Raw genomic sequence first — 12,326 nt, forward strand, 5'->3', positions numbered from 1 at the left:
CTGAGGGGGAGCCAGTGGGAAACCCGGGTGTGCCTTTGTCACATCACTGCCCCTCGCTGTCACTATTTTCTGGGCGCGGCAGCCTCTGCCACACCCTGCCGACCCCTGTGGCTCTCTGGTATAGGTGGACTGACCGTGCATGCAGGACATCCGAGGTTGCAGACTTCTAGGGTGACTTCTTTCAAAACTGTGACAAAGAAGTTGACCTCTGTTTTATAGTCTCCATGCCAGTAGAGACTTGAAGTCTCTACTAGAGACTCTTTCTTGCTCATTGTCCCTGATGCAAATTACAACCTGACAAAATTTCAAGCCTGGTTTGAGCCTATGATCCTCCGCCCACCCGTCCCCTATCAGGTCTCTTTGCCATTAGGTTGGACCTAACTGATTGTATTCCAAACCCTCTTCACAGTGTTATGTGGTAGGAACACAATACACACAGATACTTACACAACATATGGCTGTAAGCAGCATATCTTACATGCTGGCTTCTGGATCTCAGGTCAGAGCTTCTAGGGTCTTTCTAATGAAGAAAGGAGGCTTGAAGGTATCCAAAGATAAGATCAAAAAGAAAGTTCTAGAAGGCGAGAGGAGGGGTCATAGAAGTAAGGAGATCGGGATAGAAGTCTAGAGTGAGATCAGAAAACTGGAGATGGGGAAGCAAACAAAAGAGCTTGGGTGAGCAGATGCTATGATGAACTCTGTCAAGAGAGATCTCTGGGGAGAATTCTGGAAGTTTTTTGTGTGCTCTGTGTTGCAATATCCATCACCCACACTGGTCACCTCCTCAAGAGACAGTCAGTAAGGCCTGGGTTACTGTTCAGTACTTCTGAATTTCTGTATATTTTGAAAGTGTTACCTTGCCAAAATGGATATCGAAAGACAGCAGAGACCTAATTTGTCGGGGTTCAGCAGTGTCATGACTTGTGATACCCAACATCTGTTTTAGGGAATTCAGTGAGGACATAGTTGTATGTGGTAGACTCCTCACTTCCACATAAGTTGTGGGAAATTGAAGACTCATGTCTGCTTCATGGTCAGAGCTCTAGGCAACAATAGGCTGACAGAAATTCTCCATTCCACCAAGGCATAGAAGTAGGTTAGAGATGGCTGGGTGGGGAACCAAGAAACAAAGAGTCTGTCCATCAGCAAACATTTATTGAGCAGGTATTATATTTCAGGTATTATTCTACACAGTGAGAACAATGGTGAACGAGATAGATGGCATCCTTTCTCCTAAGGAGCTTGTATTTAGTAAGCCTGAGGCAGCCTACCAAGTGTCCTGAAGGGGCTACATTGGAGACGAGGAGGGGAAGTGCATGTAATGATGACCGGAAACCTTGAGCGACACCAACATGGAGGGATGATCTTGCTTGAAGGCCAAATGGCATGGTCCAGATATCTACATGGATAGAAAGTGTTTATTGAGAACCAGATCCCCAACATGTGCCTTTCTGCGCTGGATCCTACACACACCTGACCCTGGAATTCTTCTCAGGGATAAGTGGTAGGGGGAAACGTTGGGTCAAATGAGAAAACTCTGATAGAGCTGAAATTAACCTGAATTAGCAACACTGAAGTCGATTAATTTATTTGGCAGGAGGCAGAATGGAGACTAGAGATGGAAATTAAACTAATAAAACTTATGAGAAAATTATTATTGTCATACACTTTAGTTTATGACTTATTATATGTTTACTCAGTATACCTGGTTATAAATCTAATTGAATTGGAAGCATCTGGAAATCACTTTGGTGTCTGTATGTGGCATGTTAATTAAGATTAGTATTTGGATTGTCATTAAAATATATTCTAGGAGATATTGATGATCAGATCATTAGCAAGTTTTCCTTGTGACTTTGGATTGAATGAATCCAGTATTAAAAAAACTCAATTTTATGCTTTGACAACTTAAGGATCACTGCAGATGTGAGAATGTTTTTTAATTTTTCAGTGTGATTCAGGTCAAGTTGAATAACAAAGTGAGGATTACATTGTGGAGGTTTTTAGAGGTAGAGTTATAACCAAGGTAGGTGTAGGAAGTATCAATGATGCTCTTGCTTCAGGACTAATATCTTGATCTGAGTATACATGAAACACGTGGCTTCAATGTAAGGCTGGGAATGATGAGTAGATGCCAGGTTTGGGCTTCATCAGGGTTTGCACTGAGATTAAAAGAGTCCAGATTCAGATGTTCACTTTACTGCCTTCTTGAGGGTGTGTTGAGGCAAAGACAGTCAAAAGATGGGATGTCACATAATCAAATACCCATAACTTTGGGGTCAGGTTGAGGGAGCAACTCAAGTTGCCTACCATGGGTTCAGGCTTAGAGAAGACCAGGAAATGGGCTGATAAGGAATGGAAATAGAAACAAATCATGGGATAAGGGTTGGAGGAAAGGAAACTGTTAGAAAGTTCAAGAAAGAAAGGCTGCATTCAGAGGTTTAGATGGTGGCATTTAAGGTTTTAGAGAAGCGGATCTGGGTAACAATGGGGCCTGAGCCATAGGACTTGGAGGGAGTGAAGGTGGGAGTTTCAGAAGTTGGGTTTAGGGGATTGAGAAAAGGCTATCAGTAAGAGGCTTATCCAGATGAGGGAGATAGGATGGGGGTTGGGGTGCGGAATCCCAAAGCCGTGGGGCTGTAGACAGTTGGATGGAGAATACTGACGTCTGACACACATCAGAGGCGAGAAGTCACCAATATCAAGGAGCTTGTTTCCTTTTGGAGTTTTATCAGGTCTTTCGTTCAAGTGTTTAATTCATTTTGAGTTTTGTTTTTTGTTTTTGTTTTTTTTTTTTTGTACAGTGTAAGATAGCCATCTTGTTTCGTTCTTTTGCCTGTGGTTGTCCAGTTTTCCCAACACCATTTAAGAGACTATTTTTTCCCTGTTGTGTATTCTCTGGGCCCTTGATGAAAATTAATTGACTATATATGCATGGGTTTATTCCTGGGTTCTTATCTGTTCCCTTGATCTATGTGTTTATTTTCAGCTAGCACCTGTTTTGATTACTACAGATTTGTAGTATAACTTGATATCCAGGATTGTGATAGCTCCAGCTTTTTTCTTCCTTCTCAAGATTGTTTTGGTTTTTGATTTGTGTGTGTGTGTGTGTGTGTGTGTGTGTGTGGTTCCATACAAATTTTAGGATTCTCTGTTGTAGTTATGTGAAAAATACTGTTGGTATTCTGATAGGGATTGCATTAGATGTGTAGATTCCTTTGGGTAGCATAGAAATATTTACAATATTAATTCTTCCAGGGGCACCTGGGTAGCTCAGTCGGTTAAGTGTCAACTTCAGCTCAGGTCATGATCTCGCACTTTGTGGGTTCAAGCCCCATATCAGGCTATGTGCTGACCGCTTGGAGTCTGGAGCCTGCTTTGGATTCTATGTCTCCCTCTCTCTCTGCCCCTCCCCTGCTCATGCTCTGTCTCTCTCTCTCTCTCTCTTTCTCTCGAAAATAAAATAAACATTAATAAAGTTAATTCTTCCAATCCACAAGCATGGAATATCTTTTCATTGTTTGTGTCTTCTTCAGTTTCTTCAGTCAGTGTCTTATCGTTTTCAGAGTATAAGTCTTTCACCTCCTTGGTTAAATTTATTCCTAGGGCTTTTTTTTTTCTTTTTTTGGTGCAGTGGTAAATGGAACTGTTTTCTTAATTTCTCTTTCTTCTACTTTGTTATTAGTGTATGGAAACAACAGATATCTGTATATTAATTTTGTATTCTGCAACTTTACTGAATTCATTTATTCTAATAGTTTTTTGGTGGAATATTTAGGGTTTTCTATGTAGAGTATTATGTCATTTGCAAATGGTGACAGTTTTACTTCTTTATTTCCAGTTTGGATGCCATTTATTTATTATTTATTTATTTATTTATTTTCTTGCCTAATTGCTCCATGGGACCATGGAACTTCCAGTATTATGATGAATAAAAGTTGCAAGAGTGGACATCCTTGGTTTTTCTTGATCTTAGAGGAAAATCTCTCAGTTTTTCACCATTGAGTATGATACTAGCTGTGGGTTCATCATAAATGGCCTTTATTATTTTGAGGTGTGTTCCTTCTAAACCCACTTTGTTGATAGTTTTTATGATGTTGATAGTTTTATGAGTGGTTGGTGAATTTTGCCAAATGCTTTTTCTGTATCGATTGACATGATCATATGGTTTTTTATCCTTCATTTTATTAATGTGATACACTACGTTGATGGATTTGCAGATTTTGAACCATCCTTGCATTGTGGGAATAAATCCCACTTGATCATGGTGACTGACCCTTTTTTAAAAAATTTTTTTTTAATTTTTTTTCAACGTTTTTTTATTTATTTTTGGGACAGAGAGAGACAGAGCATGAACGGGGGAGGGGCAGAGAGAGAGGGAGACACAGAATCGGAAACAGGCTCCAGGCTCTGAGCCATCAGCCCAGAGCCTGACGTGGGGCTCGAACTCCCGGACTGCGAGATCATGACCTGGCTGAAGTCGGACGCTCAACCGACTGCGCCACCCAGGAGCCCCTAAAATTTTTTTTAAATGTTTATTTATTTGAGAGAGAGAGAAGAAGGGAGGGAGGGAGACAGAGTATGAACAGGGGAGGGTCAGAGAGAGGGAGACACAGAATCAGAAGCAGGCTCCAGGCTCTGAGCTGTCAGCACAGAGCCTGACACAAGGCTCAAACTTGAACTGTGAGATCATGACTTGAGCTGAAGTCGGACGCTTTACCAACTGAGCCACTCAGGCATCCTGTGACTGAACCTTTTAATGTATTGTTGAATTTGGTTTGCATTTTTATTTTTTGAGGATTTTTGCATTTATGCCCATCAGGAATATTTGCCTGCAGTTTTCTTTCTTTCTTTCTTTCTTTCTTTCTTTCTTTCTTTCTTCTTCTTCTTCTTCTTCTTCTTCTTCTTCTTCTTCTTCTTCTTCTTCTTTCTTCTTCTTCTTTCTTCTTCTTCTTCTTCTTCTTCTTCTTCTTCTTCTTCTTCTTTCTTCTTCTTTCTTCTTTCTTCTTCTTCTTCTTCTTCTTCTTCTTCTTCTTCTTTTTTTTTTTTGGTAGTGTCTTTGGTTTTGGTATCAGGGTAATGCTGACCTCATAAAGTATATTTGGAAGCTTTCCCTCTTTTATTTTTTGGAATAGTTTGTGATGAATAGGTATTAGCTCTTCTTTAAATGTTTAGTAGAATCCACCTTTGAAGCCATCTGATCTTGAACTTTGTTGGAGAGGTGGCATTTTTTTGCCCCTCCTTCTGCACTGAGCCTGGGGTGGGAGGACATAGCAGTAGAAGGTGCTTGTGTACCGATTTAGCAGCTGCCTCTCTGTTTGCTATAGTCCTGCGGGTCTTAGGAATGCCAGCCCTGTTGTCTCTCAGAGCTCGGTGATTCAGGGGCACGTTCCTTGGGTAGAAGGCCTAGAATTTGGAGTGTTAGATGTATGGTCCAAACCCATTTCTCCTCAAGGAGAAGCTGGAAGTTGGAGGTTCACCCTGAACAAGGGTGCTGTGCCATGGGTGGTGTTTGTGGTGAGAGTGTGCCTCGGCCTTTCCTACCCATTTTAGTGTGGGTATTTTCTAACTTGTACAATGGGTAGGAGCCACTAGACTCATTTCTGGATTTCTCTCATCTAGCTACACACTCTAGTTCCATCCACATTATTGCAAGGATAGAAATTCAGGAGCCTCTTATGTTGCCATCTTGGTGATGTTTAGAAATGGTTTTAGGGGCGCCTGGGTGGCACAGTCGGTTAAGCGTCCGACTTCAGCCAGGTCACGATCTCGCGGTCCGTGAGTTCGAGCCCCGTGACGGGCTCTGGGCTGATGGCTCAGAGCCTGGAGCCTGTTTCCGATTCTGTGTCTCCCTCTCTCTCTGCCCCTCCCCCATTCATGCTCTGTCTCTCTCTGTCCCAAAAATAAATAAACGTTGAAAATATCAGAAATTAAAAAAAAATGAATTTAATTCAACTTGACCAGCAACACTTCAGGGCTGTTTACAAACTCCAGTCATCTGGTTTCACAATCTTTGAACATGTCCTGAATGGACACTCCAACACTCATGTTTCCAGACCTTAGGGCCTCTGTCCAAACAGTGACCATATGAAAAGTCAGATTTATGAGCAAGACGTATTACTACCAATGATCTTACAGAGGAACTATGAGACACATTAGAGAATGTACATTACTCCCACACAACAAAAAATAAAAATCAAATGAGTTCCATTTAAACAGCTTCATTCTTCCCAATGACTCTCTTCTTGGTCTCAAAGAAACCGACTCTGGGTTCTGCCCCTATGACATATAAGATATCTGTGTCTGTGTCTGTGTTTACCTGTGTTAATAAACATCTACATAGAGTTTACTCCCCTTATCTCCATTTATACATGGAGGGTTTTTACCCAACTTACTTATTTTTCACAACTTACTGGTATTTTCTTTTTTTTTAATTTTTAAATGTTTATTTTTGAGAGAGAGAGAGAGAGAGAGAGAGAGTGCACGAGCAGAGGAGGAGCAGAGAAAGAGACACACACAGACTCCAAAGCAGGCTCCAGGCTCTGAGCTGTCAGCACAGAGCCCAACGCGGGGCTCAAATCCACGAACTGTGAGATCATGACCTGAGCCGAAGTTGGACGCTTAACCGATTGCGCCACCCAGGCGCCCCACAACTTACTGATATTTTCAGGTATCAACAGTTAATATTAAATTACCAATTTATTTAAAATATTAATCTGTTATGAATTATAATTTATATTACTTATAATGATTGTTAATATGATTCTAAGTAATTATTCATCAAAATATTAATTAATTTACCAAATAGAAAGGATAAATAGCGTAATAATTACAAGAATATAGTAGGAACTATAAATTTAAAATGTTAGCCTAGAAATGTTACGCTTATCCAGTAGCATTCAAAATATGCTGCCTTTTTATATGGCACTGACATCTTTATATAAATTTTTATCTTTATCTCATCACTAACTCCTGTCCTCCTCCTTCCAGAGTCTCAAACATGCTTGGTGCACAAGAGATAATCGGTGAACATTTCTAGTTAAATTAATAAGATTTTCCCCCAAATGCATTTTAAAAAATATATTTATTTAAATTCAAGTTAATAAACGTACAGAGTAGTACTGGTTTTAAGAGTAGAACCCGGTGATTCATCACTTACATACGACACCCAGTGCTCATAACAAGTGTCCTCCTTAATGCCCATCACCCACTTAGCCCATCCCCCCACCCACCTCCCTCCATCAACCCTCAGTTTTCTCCGTATCTCTTATGGCTTGTCTCCCTCTCTGTTTTTATCTTCTTTTTCCTTCCCTTCCCCAATGTTCATCTGCTGTGTTTCTTAAATCCCACATATGAGTGAAATCTTTTGTTACTTTTCTTTCTCTGACTAACTTATTTCGCTTAGTATAATACACTCTAGTTCCATCCACGTTGCTGCAAATGGCAAGATTTTCTTCTTTTTCGTCACATTAATTAAAAAAAACATAAGAACCATATGATCTTTCAATGGATGCAGAGAAAGCATTTGACAAAATACAGCATCCTTTCTTGGTAAAAACCCTCAAGAAAGTTGGGGTAGAAGGAACATACTCAAACATCATAAAAGCCATTTATGAAAAGCCCACCGCTAATATCGTCCTCAATGGGGAAAAACTGAGAGCTTTTCCCCCAAGGTCAGGAACACGACAGGGATGCCCACTCTCACCACTGTTGTTCAAAATTTAAAAATATTGTATTACCCGTTCTGAGAGAGGGTGGTGGCAGAGAATGTCTGCAGTCTGCTCTTCTAGTCCTTCTTCTCCTTCCCTGTGCTCTTAGCCCCCCCCCCAGAACACCATCAAGTCTTCATTTCATTCACACCCTCTTTTCGCGAACAAGTGACGTGCTCCAGAAAATAATTAGTAAGAAACAAAGCAAACTGACGCCCCACCCAGATCTCATGGGCCGGGCATAGTGTGGACTCCCAGAAGAGGATCCGTAGACCCCAGAGAGGAGACAACTGGGATGAATGGAGCAGAAATAGTTCTCTTGGCCACACAGATGAAGGATGATCTTCATCTTCTGGGGGAGGAAGAATTGGCATCTGACAGTGCAGCGGCCCCACAGCCAAGTGGGAAGCACAGTAAACTGTGTATGTGACTTGTTACAGAGCCATAATGGCCTTGGTGGCGGGGCGGGGGGGGGGGGGAGGCAGCAGAGTGTGGTGACGTCCAGTAACCCCGGGACACTTCCTGGTCCAGGGCTGGCTCGTTGGACAACTCCTCTTGCCCTCTTCCCCTGGCCCTGTCCTGGAATATTTGTTCTCAGGCTACCAGACAAGGGGCTTTTTAACATGGGAATGTCTGTCTTTCATAGGAACTAGGTTTAGGATCGGCGATGTTCAGGGAACAAGTTGTGGGGCAGAAAAGAGCCAGTTAAGGCTACCTCATGCCAGGAAGTGAACCGGCCTTCCCTGCTCGGTGCTTATCTGAGGTGTCACCCCATCGGCTGCTTGCTTTGCTGTCATTTTTTATTTCCCATTTAAAAGAGGAACGCAAAAGCGGATTAAGCAAGATTAAATCAGCTAAATATTTGTTCAATAAAAGGCAGAAACGAAAACTGATCGTTCTAGCAAAAAAGATATAAACCTAGCCAATGAAGCTACTTGCAAAGGGCCAAAGTGGCTTCCTCAAGGTCACGTAGCTATTAACTGACTGAGTTAGAATGATCAGGAACACCGTGTCTTGCCTATTATGTCCACGTTGCCTTGTATGGGCTGGGGGAGAGAGGCCATGGGGCCTCCAGGAGGAAAAACTGGCAGGACATAAGTACTCTGTCCACATGGAGTTTGTGTGATCAAAGGAAGATCTGAAGAGCTAACAGGATACTGAGGTCCACCTGCCTCCAAATCACATGCTTTAGCCTCTACGCCGTGCAGCCTCCTTGTGAGGACGGTTCCAGGCAAGTCGAGAAGAGCATTGGCTCAAGTTCTAGGGCAGAGCACACCAGGGACATCGGACAGCACACCAGGGACATCGGACAGCACACCAGGGACATCGGACAGCACATCAGGGGCATCGGACAGCACATCAGGGGCATCGGGACAGCCAGGGCTGGGTTTCTGGACCTGGACAGGGACAGTCAGGCAGGATACAGATGGGACAGCCCAGCTCACAAAGTTTCTCTCTGTGACCGCACTCTTCTGACTGTCACCCCTGGTCCTTCTCTCTTGGATTTCTCTTTTCAGGTGCCTGAAGGCTTCTTTTCAGACCACCACAGCTCACAGCTTCACTGTCCTCCTGAGGGAGGCCACAGCCCAGGTGCCCTGCCTGTCCCTCAGCATGCACACGGGCCCCCAGACTGACAGGTTGCTGCTAGATTTTAAAGAAACTTTTGGGCTTTTTTTCCTGACGCTGATGAGAATGTTTTTGTAGCTCTGAGACTTAGTGACCAAAAATCATTAATAATGATTAACAAACCATAGGAGTGCCTGGGTGGCTCCGCTGGTCAAGCGTCCAACTTGGCCTCAGGTCATGATCTCGCGGTCTGTGAGTTCGAGCCCCGCGTCGGGCTCTGTGCTGACAGCTGGGAGCCTGGAGCCTGCTTTGGATTCTGTGTCTCCCTCTCTCTCTGACCCTCCCCTGCTCATGCTCTGTCTCTGTCTCTCAAAAATACGTAAAAAAATATTACAAAATTTAAAAAAATAATGATCAACAAACCATAAATAACAGAATATCTATTAATAGGCCATGTGACTAGACACCTACAGTTTTGGATAGTTCATGTTCTCTGGAACAATCCATTCTGTCTTTAGATTTTTTTCATGATGAGTTGAAAAAATATATTTTCCTGCAGTTTCCATACGTAGGTCTTGTTACCTCTTTAGGAAGCTCACGGACCAGTTTTACTCTTAATGCCAGAGGCCTGTGCTTACCCTTCATCAACCCCAAGTCCTCCATCCTGGTCTTGAGTTCCTTCTCAATCCTGGACACTGTGCTGGGAGGGAGGCAGAAAAACACGTGAGAGGAACAGAGGGGGTCAGTGGTGGTGTTTACGGGTGTTTACAGATGTCTACAGGGAAGAGTAGCCGAACCCACCCCAATCCTGTTTTCTAGATCAATTACTTTTAGAAAATCAGCCCAAGACAACCCCAGTCATGTTGACAACCATGTCAGAATGCCAGTCCTTACCTTCTCCTCCCAGAAAGCACAGCCCAGTGACCCTCACCGGTGGGCTCTGTCTCACCTGTCCTGAAGCCAGACCCACATAAGACGGGAGCACACGAAAGCCTTGTCCTCCAAAGACTGAGTGGGATGAATCTCCTGGAAAAATAATGTATCCATCATCATGGTGGTGGATTCCCATAGACTTGGTGCCTCGTTAGCTCTTCAGATCTTCCTTTGATCACACAAACTCCGTGTGGACAGAGTACTTATGTCCTGCCAGCTTTTCCTCCTGGAGACCCCATGGCCTCTCTCCCCCAGCCATGTCCATATAAGGCAACGTGGACATAACGGGAAGGGCATGGGGTTCCTGATGGTTCTAAAGATTCCGTGATGTTCGCTGGAATGCAATCATTCATTCGGTCAGAGTCAACAATCACTTATTGTGTGTCAAGCTCTGGGCTGCCGAGGAGGGACAAGGCAGAGACTGCTAGTAATGGGCACGCTCGTTACTTTTAGAGGGGCTTTCGCCTTGATGCTAAACCAGCAGAACAGGAGGCTCGCCCTTTGATGGCGTCCCCGGAGAGCATCTTCTGTGTTCTGAGGCGTGTCGTGGATGGATGTCCTCCAGACGACGATCTACGTCCACACAGCTTTGGGCCTCCCCACCCCCTGCGCCCCAGCCCATCGTCCCCATCTGGATGAGCCTCTTACTGCTAACCTTTCCTCAATCTCCGAAACTCCCACCTTCGCTGCCACCCAGTCCTGTGGCTCGGGTTTCATCGTTGCCCAGGTCTTCTTCTCCTCTAAGACCCTAAACGCCGCATTCTCAGTCTCCAGTGCCTTCCCATCCCGTGAACTTCCCAACACTGGCCTCCCCTGGCCTTCCTCAGAGACATCCCTTTTGCCACGGCTCCTTTCTGTTCTCACTTTTTCTCAGCCCATTTCCCGGCCTCCTCTGCATCTTGCAAGACATTTGTGTCGCTCTGTCGGCCCGAACCCCGGCATGGTCACCTCCCAGCGTGCCTTCCCGATTAGCCTTCAAGTCCGGATCTGTTAGGCCCACACCCTCACCCCCACCCTCTGACTGCAGAGAGGGCCTCGCGGCTGGGCACAGGCTGCCTCTCACAGATGCGGGTGTCCAGCCACATGCTGAAAACAGTGCTCGCCCTCATGTGGGTCTCCTTCCTCTTTGTGACGGTTTCAGCTCTGACCACTTCTCAGAGGCCCCTGTCCAGTCCAGCCTCCCTGGTTCCCCAGAAGTGACATATCCCCCATGATACACCCAAGGCACTGTGACTGTGACTGACGTGCCGTCCTTCACTCTCCACCGACAGGTGCTGACACTTACCGATATTTTCACCCTCTGTCACATTTTTCCCTTCCAGAAATCTGAGAATTACCTTACGCCACCAACATTCAAAGAGCAAAGCCTTATAGACCCTATAATTAGTTACCTCTCGTAGCCCTCCCCTTGCTCAACAGCCCTCCTGGACCGGAGCCTCCCTGGGGCCACACTTCCTGTGGCGCCTGACGGGGCAGTCAAAACACGAGTGCCACATGCATCACATCACAGGGCGGCTCTTTGCATCCTTGGGGCGATAGCCTTCCTTTCCTTTCTTCACGTTCCTGACTCTGCTAGTAAAATATGTTGGCAGGAAAGCTTTCGTCTTTATTTTTCCTCCCTTCTCTTTCACCCGATGTCCCACACGATGGGGGAGAAATATCTCTGAGCCCGGAGGCCTGAGCTCCTTGCTGGTTGGTGGGCTCATGGGCCACAGCAGGTCTTTTCTTCTCCAAGCGTAAACTCTGTAGGGCAGGTCTGCCTCCCAAAGGTGAAGGTAGATGCACGGGGTCTGGGATCCCGGTCGCAACCTGACGGAGGGTCGTCAACAGGAAAGCTGACGCTTTGAGGCTTTTCTGCATTCTGGGTCTGCTACTGCATCATTTCAAGATTTGGAGAGTGAGGGTGTGAGTAATTAGCATTTGCGGACCCATTTGTGATAGACCCTCCACCACGTGTACCTTTCAACACCGGTATCCCTGGCACCAGACCGCCAGGCGGGCTGAGACCCAGCCCTTCCAGACCAGCCTGCGTCGCTCTGGTAGATGATTCTGTTCTGTCCGCACATGCAGAGCAAAGCCTTTCCCGCTCCGGTTCTCTGACCCCCTTGCCCCTCACCT

This window comes from Felis catus, chromosome F1 (genome assembly GCF_018350175.1).
Source record: "Felis catus isolate Fca126 chromosome F1, F.catus_Fca126_mat1.0, whole genome shotgun sequence".
Taxonomy (NCBI): Eukaryota; Metazoa; Chordata; class Mammalia; order Carnivora; family Felidae; genus Felis; species Felis catus.